Below are 12963 nucleotides of genomic sequence, written 5' to 3'. Positions count from 1 at the left end.
TTGGCCCAGGGCGTTGCCCCCTGTGTAAGGATAATGAGGAAACTTTAAATCATCTTTTCATCTCCTGTCCCTTCTCACGGAAGATTTGGGAGGAGGTCACTGGGCTTCTCAAGGTCATTGCACATTGGGGAAATGAGTCGCTAGTCGAATCCTGGAGGAAGTGGTGGTATACATACTCAGAGGGGAATATGCGGAACCTGCCGATTATCTTCTGTTGGGGTGTGTGGCTCGTGAGAAATAAGAGCCTGTTCCATGACCAAATTACACCGCCCTCCGCTATTGCCTCTAATATAGCAGCCATCTATCATACTCTGCCTCCCCCTGAAGCAAAGAAACCCAGAACAAATCAAAAAAATCTCATATTTCAGGAGGACATCCCTTGTGGCTTCTTTGACGGAGCCTCTCAAAATAATCGGGCTGGCGCAGGCATGAGTTTGCACATCAATTCAGAACACATTCTAAAAGCCTCAGTTGGGCTGGGCCCAGGAACAAACAATTTTGCAGAACTCTCCTCTTTGCGCCTTCTTCTTTGCTGGCTTCAACACAAACACATCAACTCAATTCAGTTATTTGGGGATTCTCTAAACGTTATTAATTGGGTCAATGGATCAGCTGCTTGTCAAAATCAAATTCTAATGACAATTGTTGAAGAGATTTTATACCTAAAGACTCTCTTTAACAGGTTTTCATTATGTCATATCTACAGGGAAAGGAACGAAGAAGCCGATCAGTTATCTAAGGCAGGTATACTACAGGATCCGGACAGCTGGGCGATAGAAGAAATTTTCCAGGGGCAATCAGTCAGATCAGACTTGCCTCCTTATGATCAGTAGCATATACTCAGTTTTTGATCCGCCCCTTTTTTGTCGGCTCATTATCAGTTTTCATATTTTTTCTGTTTGTACTTTCTGTATATATTTCTCCATAGCAGATCTCGTTTTTTTTCGGATGTTTAATTCTCGGCTTTCAGTATACCAATTTTTGTAAATTTTTGTTCTTACACAGTGCTGATGGACACTTTTTTTTCTGACTGTAATGGAGTTGTTTTCCAATATGGAGACTCCAGATATTTTTGAACTATTGTTACAAATGGTTTCACATCCTCCTCTTGGGAGGAAGACTCTCTCAGTTTTCATACAGTAAAAAAGCTCCCCGCGGGTCGAGCTGTGACTGCTTCATTAAGCCCTGCGCGGCTTAAGAACTACTGGATCAAAACTTTTATTATTATAATAAAATACTGCTTTTTTCCCCGGAAAAAAAAAAAAAAAAAGGTCATAATTATCTAGTTTTATTTCCAAAATTGATTCCATACTTATCTATATCATTTTGGGAAATATCAATTTAGAGTTTTTTGTGATTTATATTTTTCAATAATTTTGAATGTACAAAATACTTTTGTTTTTAAATTGATCAAGGGGAAATCTAAATCCATAAATGCTTTTCTATTATGGTGCAGGTCAATTGTCCTTCCAAGGGCCCATTCTTGTGAGTGGAACTCCCAAAATGAGATGAAGCCCAAAAAATATCAAAACGCCAATTCTATCATATAGAACATTGAGTTGAGTTTTGCTTATTTTATAGTAGCTTTTGGTTAAGCCTAAAGTTTTCTGATAATTATAATATCTTGGAAAAGAATATGTTTATTGTTATTAGGTTGTTCCAGCTATGTTATAATACAAATATATATATATATATATATATATATATATATATATATATATATTAAGGAAATTAGTTTATATGTGGATTTCATAGTTTAAGTGCAATACCCCTTGGTAATGTGTAAACATGTGAGTTACTCGATAGAGTTATGTGCCATACTATGGACCATGTTAAAAGCTTAGATGGGAATAAGTTATGAACAAAAATGTTTTAATTCTATTAAAAAAAATATTCAACCATAAAATTATGGGGAAAGTGTCCGCCTGGGGTAGCTCAAGTGATGATGGTCATGGAATGAAGTCTCACCGAACTGGGGATCTTGGGCTCGAATCTTGTGCTACCATCCCCCCATAACAGGGTGAATAATGGACATGTAAACTCGAAAATCAGAGAGTCCTACCAAGCTTACAATTTTTTTTTTTACGGGGACAGTAATGCTGTAGTGAGTTTCATATTCCAAAACTATTGAAGACAGTTACAAACAGAGGTAGTTTCCTACCCAAACTCTTCTCCCTAGAGATAAAACATCTCATATGGGAAAACGGAAGCCAAGATGGGATAGACATTACCTGAGGCAACTTTGAGGAGTGAGAATGTAAAATTGAACTTCTAAAAGGTTGTTGTAGAGGGAGGAAGGATGTTGTGAGATATAAAGTTCCTGAGCTAGTTGGCCATTGGAACTTTATCTGAAACCCTAGACTGAAGTTGGTTGGGATCAGGTGGTCTTGGGTGAACCTATGAAGGTTACTGATTTGAAATTGTTCTGGATATGAAGTTGACTCGAGGGAAGTTTTAGTGGAGGTATTGATACTCACGATTGGGAGGAGCATTCTAATCCCCGAAGTTTTTTGGTTGGATTATCTAATTGAAAAGAACAAAAACATATAAGTGGAACTGACTATTCTAAAACGTTATTTACTTTCTTCTTGATTTCTAAATGGTTTCTATATGATTGCGCAGTGGAAAATTTGAGAAATAATGTTATGTAAGTTACATTATTTAAGGTTTGTAAGGAAACAAAGAACTTTATATTTTGTTATAGTTTGAGTAAATTGTACTTGTGCAAAAGAGTTTGTTCCAAGACCATAACCGACTTGGGCCAATTAGTGTAGCATATATCCTGTTGCCTTAAAAATTAAAACTGTGTACAGGTTAGTTCCAGGCCGAAGTTGGCTTGGACCAGCTAGCCTAGAACAGTCCCTGTTAACCCTATTTAAATAAACAAAAAGACTGGGCATGAATATAATCTCCATAAAAATGATAAGAAATTATTGTGAACTACTTGCAATTAATAATTACAACCAATTAAGAACAATATGCTTGATTATGTCTAATGAAAACTCTTATAAATCACCATATAATAGTTGATATTGTGAGATAGAAACAAGTATCATAAGGTACATCGAATCGTTGAAATATGAGAATTGATATGGACCTATTACGAAAAGTTTGTATAAGACCGCATGTATAATTACTATAACCCAAATATAATTACTACTTCCACAATCTTAAAAAAAAGGACTTGAAAGAAAGATACAGACGAAGAGCAATATTAACTTTTGATGGAGTACGATTTAGCAACTTCTGAAGAAATAAAAGATACAATTTAATTAACTTGTAATGGAAAAATTAAACAATTCAAAAACCCTCATTATAAGTTGTCAACTAGGGTTTATGGGCCCAATCCTAATCCCTTAAAAAAGGATATACAAATTTCAAAGAAAATAGTATTTCCAGTTACGACGAGAAGTCATATTATATCATTTTTACAACAAAATAGTTATAAGTCAAAATTGACAGGAACTAGAGTTCCTTTACAAACCCTATATATATATATATATATATATATATATATATATATATATACACACACACACACACACACACACACACGACAGACATTAACATGACTGCAATCTTTAGAAGTTCTAGGGGCCACAAAAACTATGGTAACTAACCATCTAACTAAACAACAGAAAATCCAAGCACTTGGATAAGGGATTGGTTGTTATAGCACCATCCTGCAAAAACAAGAGTCGAGGATGAAGCTATAAGCTCTGCATATTCCAAACACTGGAATAATTCATGCTAGGAGGATGGAAACCTGCTGTTGTACAATAGAGTCAGACTTACAGAGAATTATATAGTTGTAATAAGAGAAAACAAGGTTGTAGAATTACCTGCGAGCGGTGATGAATGACCCTCATCCCTTTAGAATGATGTGCATTAAAAACTTAGTTTGACATTAAAATAAGAAAAGAAGGAAGGTATAAATATTGTTAGTATTCGTTATGAGAAAGATTCATAAAGCGCTGAAATTATGACTAGTTACGCCATGGTGCTAGACCTGTGTTGAGGTTTAGAGTCAGTTACCCTCCACACAAAAGAATACTCTGAACAAAGAATGTGGTAAGGGTTTCGATCTACAATAATAAAAGAACCCATAAGTTCATGCAGTAGTGCTAAAGATCAAAGAATACTGTAATGGTAAAAATCACACCTGGCAGTGTAAAGACCGAGTACTGGTTGGAAGGGCATACTCATAGTTGTAGAGTGATTTTCCTCATGAAAGTGAGGTTTCAAATGAGCTAGGGTTGTGCGGAAGGGAGGGAGGTAGTTACCTTCATAACTCCTCCTCTCACCTACACTGTTGGATCTAAACCCTATATCCTATGTCGTTGGATCAACCAAATCATCGTCCAAGGACCATAGTACCTTTGTCACATCCGTAATTCAACAACTAGATGTCAAGAATGTTCCAAAAAAATCGCATGTGAACTATAGCATAATCCATCAGTAATCGAATTCCAAAACTATAGCGTGAGAGAGGTATTATATTAATCTTATAAATAATTGCACGATTCTAAAAGAAAATCATACCATCACTGATGCACAGACTTTGATTCTAACAATATAGATGAAGATTAGTAAGGATCATACTTTCAACAATGAAATGGAGATAAACCCCAAGAGTATCTTGTACCCTATGAAATGATGAATCTATAAATGTAACTAACTTAGATCCAGTTCCAAAAAAAATAAATTAAATATATATATATATATATATATATATATAGATATATATATATATATATGTAACTCACTTAGATCCAAGTGAGTTACATATATATATATATATATGGAACTGGATCTAAGTGAGTTACACACACACACACACACACACAGATATATATATATATATATATATATATATATATATATATATATATATATATATATATATATATATATATATAGATATATCACTTGAATTGTTTTGGTGTGGTTGCACATGAGAAGATTTAATCCACATTGATCCTGAAATATTAATAATAAATCAATTCTAGGGTAAAGTAAAAACATTTTTTTTTCCATTGGTAAGTTGAAGTTAGTGGAGACTTTACAAGTGGTATAAGAGATGAAGGGTTCAACATCATGACCTATTTAAGGGAAAATAACTACAAGAATGTGTTATGTTTCATAGAAAAAAGTGAAAAATCCTATCATGGGAACATCGAAGTAATTCCATTACGTGAAAAACGTTATCTAATATTAATTGATGTATTGTTGGGGCCACATTAACCTACGAGAACTAATATATTGGATGCTTATGGGAACAAACAAATGTTTAGAAGATTTATTTAATAACAAATTATAATTAAGTAGATTATATCTCATCATTATTGTATAATGAGGAAAGTTCATGATCTCAAATGATGAGGAAGCATATGCATAAATGCATTAGAAGACGTGTACAAGAGTAAACTAGTCAAATGAAATTTCCTATACTATAGGTGTGTGGGAGTGTTGTATGTGAAATCACCTAGAAAATTTGGGATTATCTACATGATAATTACTTGTTTCCAGATGCAAGATCCTTTTGTTAATTTGCAAAATTATGTTTCTACACATAATTCATAAGATTAATAATCATAAAGATGTTTAAATTAAAAATCTAATATCAATTGTTGAGAGTAGACACAGGTAGTGCCAAGGTGAATAATTCTTAATTATTACATGAGATAAATTTGGAAAGTAATCATTGGATTGGTATAAACTACCTCCTAGCACATATAGGATGTTGACCAAGAATCTAGTTAACGAGAAAAATTAGGAGTAAATAAATTTTTTAACCTTAATAAAAGAGTAATCTCAATTGAGTGCATTGCATGTTAAAAAGAATTATTGGAAACCTAATGTAAAAAAAAGAAAAAAGAAAAAAAGAGAGATAATATACAAAAAATAAAGTGTATATATGAATTAGGAAAAGGCATAAAACGAGGCTGATGACATTGTATTACATAAAGAAAATATATGGTGTAGTGGTATACCTTATGATTATGGATTGTGTGAGATTTTGAGGTGTTGATTTGAGTAGAGTTTGAGGATATTTTTTTCCAACTGGTGAGGAGTTTTTGATGGAAGCTAGTGCAACAAATTAGATATTTATTGAGCTTTGATGTGAGGTTGTTACAATGCTCATGTTGAGCAAGTTTTAGGAGCCTAGTTTGAAAATATATGAAATGAGGCCGGCATGGAGGAAGTGAAGGCATGGAGGCTTCGAGTAGACAATGACTTGGTGAATTCAATAGAAGGAAGAGTTTTCTCCATCCAATAGGAGTTGGATAGTCCAATGGTAGTTGGGCGAGGATTGTTGATCGTGGTGGCCTTCAATGGATAGTAGTTTGTAGATCCAAGAGAGAAGTAGGTTCCTTTGTGAAAGGAACAAAATACAGTGAAAGAAGGCGAGTCTTCTGACTCATAGGAGTGAGTTGATCCATGTATAATTTCTTCATCAATTAATAAAATAATTGAGCAGCATAGCAGTAGGAGGGTGGTTTTTTTTTGTTTTTTTTTTTTTTTTTTTTTTTTTTTTACCGAGATGAGTTTTCCATGAGAAAAACTTGTTTCATTTGTGTTGATTATTTTTATGGTTGCATGTTTACATTTGGTGCTCTCATTTATGGTTTTGTGTTTCAGTTTTTGCATGGTATAAAAGGTTAAGTAATTACAGAAAAAGATTAAAATTGCCACACTACTGATTCACCCCCACCTTAGTAGCTATAAAGTTTCCAAAAATTGGTATCGGAGAGGGGATCTTAGGTCCAACTTGATCACTGGAGAGTGGAGCTCAGAGATTTGCACAAAAATTGCATATTTTTTTCTTTTGAAATGAGCTCTCCAAAGATATTGGTTATTACTATTGCAAATTTCAAAGCATGGAAAGAAATTGTGAAAAATAAATTATTTCTTTGTGGTTATAACATTTGGAGTTTGGTTTGTGAAGGAAATGATTGAGATTTGCCTGCATCTAAAATACAGAAGAAAAATTCTCAAGCAAGGAAAATTATTTTCGAAAATCTCCATAGTGTAAATTTAGAGAAAATTGGAGATTTAAAATCTGCAAAGGAAATTTAGGATAGATTGTGAATCCTATATGGAGTCATAAAAATCAATAGTGATGGAGAATTTGAGAAGAGAAACAAAAAGAAGAGGGAAGCTCCACATGAACCACCCGTGAAGAAGAACAACAAATCTGAAGGTATAAGCTGTAATGATATTCTTTTGAGTTATATTTGAGATATCGGTAATGAAACTGATTCAAATTTGCTTAGTGATAGAGATGATGATCATGATTATTCTTCTTAGGGCTCAATATGAATCTTCCATAATTGTTGTTGGGTGTGGTTTTTCACCCATTTTCTGCACCTTCTTTCCCTTGTTTTGACCTTTCTATCCTCCAGACTTGTGCCCTTATATGACCAAACTCCCTATTTTCTTACCTTTTTAATCCATTTTACTGTCATGTTACTTTGCTGTATTTTACTGAATAAATACGAGGCTTTATTCCTTTTTTGTGGCTAACTGGACAAGCATTGAAGGAGCATGTTGGGAAGTTTATATTTTCAGGTGTTGGCTCGCGGAAGCAGACAGGTAGCAGGAGTTAACTGCAGGAAAGGGTAGAACAATTTGCTATTACACCCTGAGTGTTGTTACATATCATTTCTACATACTAGGTGTTGTTACAGATCGCTGTTGTTACAGGTGGATGTTGTTACAGATTGCTGCTACAAATCAGTGCTATTACACATCGGGTGTTGTTACACCTCGCGTGGATCCACCGTTACACCAACAGTGCTGTCAACAATTATGTCACATCATCCTAAACCATCATTTGCTCAATACTGTTGCACCGAAGCTAGATATGTGGGTACTATTCCACATAACAGCTGTCGGCATTAGGATTGTTTATTTTTTAGGCAACAAGACTCACGCAGTTGTAACTAATGTATATTTATTTAGCAATCGGTTGCAACTTCTTTATTTTTGGATCAACATGAAAATAAAAGATTCTCATGACTGATCTGTTTTCTAATTTTCGGGATGTAATAGTTATAAAAGGCTCAACCTTTTATGTATCAAAGGTGGCATATAGAGGAGTAATGTTACTCTGTTTTTGTAATTTCTGAACTTATTTTAATATCAATTGGCACAGTGACGCTGCTATTTCTTTTCAATTGATTTCTTAATCACTTTTTGTGTTCATCCTACGCCCTGCTGAGGAGGAAGGGCCCTCCTCTCTGGCAGGGATTGCAACGATTTAGGTAGTGTACATTCCAATTTAGTTCATTGATTTATGGTTTCTCGCTGTTTCTGTACAAATTGTGGATTGCATTCATTGTTGTTTCTATCTATTTTTTGTTGTTACACAGAGTCAATCACCAGAGGAATAGTAACCAGCTGGAATAGATGTTAGTTCATGTGTGGCACGCCTTTACTTCAATAGCTACGAGTTGTGATTTAATTCTGTAGAGTGTTTTTATATCTGCATGCATGGTTTGATTCAACAATTTAGATCAACGATATCTTTTACAGTTTTTCTGCACTTTCTTATGCTTGGCTAGAGTGTATTAGCATAGATAGTGCAAACTCCATTGAAATAGCAAGATCTACCCTGGGTTGACAATTAATGTTGCAATATGAGTCAATTAAGGTTGATTAGAACAACACTACATTTTAGCATTGTTAGAGGGGATGGCAAGTTGACAATACAGTCAACCAAGTCGTTTGTTTAATATAGAGTGCTCATAGTCCACAGTTGTTGGGCAGTAAGACGAGAGGTAAGAACTTGCATATCACTCTAACATACTTGGGCGGGCTCACCATTTTGACCGTTAGGAAACTTAGGAAATTTTGATGCTTTGATTAGTGTGTCTTTAGCTCTTCAGTTGTTGGGCAGTAAGACGAGAGGTAAGAACCTGCACATCGCTTTAAAATGCCTGGGTAGGCTCACCACTGTCGAAGGCTGAGATACTTAGAGTTGATACACATAAGGTCCATGTGTGCACTTTTTAGGACTTACAGAGATACTGAAATCATCCCCACTATAATAAGTCACAGGAACGACGGGTCGTAAAAAAGAAACGAAGGACAAAGATTTGGGAAGGAAGATATTTATCTAGGAATTAATCTCCAAGGCAGAAAAAGAATAGTCCAGCTCTTAAAGGAATGTAAGGAAAATAAGGCTGCACAAAACTGTTACTCCCATAGCAAAAGCATAAACATCCAATCCCTTCATCTTGGGACCATATCATTCTAAGGCCAACACTCATAACTCCAAGATCAAGGATTTGATTTATGAGCAGGAAGGGGAAATTAGTAGCTATAATTTGAGGACCGAGGGCCAAGGGGAAACTGAGGGATAACATCGGACACTCGAGATGGAGAAGCACTTAGTGACTTATCAATATCCGGATATAAGTAGTGCGGTGAAACAACCAACCTCAGGAGTATCTAAGGCATTAATCACGTCTGCAGGGCCATCACAAACGCAGTTGGAAGAATGTCTGCTATAGAAAGGGTTAGAAGAATTAATCACGGGGAAAGAAATGATAACAATGCTAAAAAAGACACCACTACCACCACCTTTGAGTTCCCAATTGGGAATCTTAGGGTTGAAGCTCCTATGAAGAATATTCCTCTATCATCCTTACCATCCTTTCAGGGGATGACTGTGGAAGGTCCAGATACATTTTGATTTGAGTTTTATGTCTTGTGTGGAAGTTATGATTATATAATAGATGCTCAGAAGTTAATGCTATTCCATGCTACCTTAAAATGCGCAACATTGAGATGGTTCATGGGATTAGGTCCCGCTCCCATTTCAACATGGAATGTTATGAAGGAGATGTTCTTGTCAAAATACCAACACTATTGTAGGACCATGGACTTGAGGGAAGAGATATTTAGAATGACACAGAAGGAGGAAGAAATCATGGAAGATTATGTGGAACGGTTCCACTACAATTTTCAAAGGTCTAAACACAACGATTTAGACCTGGAAATATTGAAGACTATATTCATCAGAGGAATGAGGGATGACTACCTTGACACCCTGAACCTATTAGCCAAGGGGGATATATCACAAGAGGCATTAGTTGAAATTATAAAGATCTACCTATGATGCTCTCGAGGATCATCTAGAGGAAGAAGTACAATTCAGGATACCTCTATTCGCATACAAAAATATGCAGGCGAAGGAGTAACTAGAGCAGATATCGGGAAATTTTGAGATCGATATCCTCAGTACTCTCTCAGCCTAGATAACAACAACACAGATAAAAAAGACACAAGCAGAAGCTGATACACCCTTGGCTGTGTTCTGACTGACTTATCGGAAGAAACATCCTTATAGGGAATGCAAATAGAACAACATCAGCCTCTGCAACATCTGCAAGCTAGAACATTCAACAGAGAAGTGTCTGGAGATTCCTAGACTAAAGGTAGTACTTAGAGAATCAGGTGAAGAGGTGCAGTCCTCTTACTTCATTGCACCATGGAGGCCATGGCAATCGCGACCTCCAGGTATGTCTCAAGACTTTTCTTCTTTCAATTTGTGGAACAATGCATATAATAATCAACCATATCCATGGTAATATTCTACCCCTCCTTCAACTTAGTTCCCTTCACCCTGGAACGAATGGTCTCCATCTCCTCCTGTCCAATATCCTCAATCCCAAACAGACCCGTGGAACTAGAATTGGAGAGGAAATGCCTAGAATTTAGCTCTACCTGCCCCATCCATGTAGCAACAGCTGCAGTTACCTCCTTTCCAAGCTTTTGATCCTCCACCACATGTGCGACCTCAACTACCTATGCAACCTAACCCAAACCCAAACAATAAAGCAGCTCAGGGCATAGAGGCTCCTACGACCTTCCAGACCTACCTTATTACCCCCATGGAACTTAATGAAATACAATTACAATCAGGCATGGTAATTAATCCCAGTCACTCCCCTATCATTACGGAGGAAGACTGTGAACCATCCAAAGGAGAAGTCGGAGGCTCTAAGGTGGCTACTGCATCTACAACAGCTGATATAGAGGAAGTTGTTACATCGATAACAACCGATCCACGAAGAACTGTTACATCTATAACAAATAATTCGGGGAAGGCTAATACACCCGTAACAGTATATTCGACTGCTGTTACATAGGACCTCTCGTATCCTCAGAGATTGGCTGAACCTAGGATGACTTCCCAGCCTAAATATGATTTCATTAGGGAGTTGCAAAATCTGTATGTATGAATCCCTCTGCTGCAAGCCATTAAATAAGTACCCATCTATGCCAAGACAATGAGAGATTTTTACATCAAGAAGCTTGGAAGAAAGCCTAAATACCCTGCCGCCATACATGTGATGGGAAAGTTATCCGAATTAATGTCTGCTTAGCCTCTTCTTACTAAGTACAATGATCCAGGAAATCCTAAAGTCACCGTCTACATTAATGATCAACCCATAGCCAATACATTGATTGATATTGGGGTTGTCATTAATGTAATGACAAAAGATCTCTTCATCACTCTCAGACTACAGGGACTTAGACACACTCCTACTGTGCTGGAATTGGCAGACAGGTTCTATGTTAAACTCGAAGGGATGTTAGAAGATATAGTGATTATGATAGCTTCCTGGAGATACTTGGCTGATTTCCTTATTTTACAGCCCAAATCCAATTTGGGGGGGCATCCTTTGATCCTAGGGAGACCTTGGCTGGCCACTGTGGATGCATTTATAGGCTGCAAGGTGGGATCCATGGTGATCTCGGATGGCCAGGCAACCCAGAACCTTAATATTTATCCCCAAAACCAAATGTGGATGTGTACAACCCTTGGTGGGATGAGTTTGAGCCTAAGTTAGATCTTTCCCTACCACTCCTCACTCTGGGGAAAGCCCAGTATTTTAAAGACGAAACAAAAGATGATGTTATTAATGGTTTTATTAGTAATTCACTGTCTGTTGCTTCTGTTAAAAATGAAAATGAGGAGGAAGAGGTGGAAGATATAAATTTTTAGCAAATGAGGACAACTCCGAATATTGCCAGCAGTCAAATTGAGATTGAGGCTGGAAAGTTTTTGAATGTTAACTCCAATTTGACTACTAAATAGAATCAATGGCTGTTACAGCTGTTGCAGAAGAATAAAAAGGAATTTTAATGGGATTATATGGATATTAAAGGGATCCACCCTAACCTATTCACTCACCATATTTATTTGAAGGATAGCTGCAAACCAGTTAGACAACCACAATGCCGCATGAACCCTGCACTAAAGGAAGTGGTGAAAAAGGAACTACAAAAATTCCTAAGTGCTAATATTATTTATCCAATATCTGAAAGTCAGTGGGTGTCACTGCTTTTCATCGTTCCTAAAAAGAATGGCAAGTGGAGGGTCTATGTTGATTATTGAGAACTCAACAAGGCCACTCAGAAGGACCATTTTCCATTACCATTTATAGATCAGGTCCTTGATACTCTCTCCGGAAAGAAATTCTTTTCATTTTTGGATCGATTCAGTGGCTACAATTAGATACAGATCGCCCTGGAAGATCAGGATAAAACAACCTTTACTTTTCCTTGGGGAACCTACGCATATAGAGTGCTACCTTTTGGGCTCTGTAATGCACCGACAACCTTTCAAAGGGAAATTCTGGGAATTTTTTCTGACTTATTGAATGACTGTTTGGAAATCTTCATGGATGATTTCACACCTTATGGAGATGCTTTTGAAGCAACATTAGTCAATCTGGAAAAAGTGTTAGAACGATGTGTACATACCAATGTTGCCTTGAGCATTGAGAAATTTCACATGATGATGACTGAAGGGATCGTTCTTGGACATTAAATTTTTGCTGATGGAATCAAGGTAGACCCTATAAAAATAGAGGTAATCCTAAAAATTCCAACCCCCAAAACATAGAAAGAGGTATGTAGTTTCTTGGGGCATGTAGGGTATTACAG

Source organism: Pinus tabuliformis, chromosome 6 (genome assembly GCF_031772625.1).
Source record: "Pinus tabuliformis cultivar Carrire ecotype Pingquan chromosome 6, CPIR1, whole genome shotgun sequence".
Taxonomy (NCBI): Eukaryota; Viridiplantae; Streptophyta; class Pinopsida; order Pinales; family Pinaceae; genus Pinus; species Pinus tabuliformis.
Note: the sequence above shows the minus strand (reverse complement) of the source record.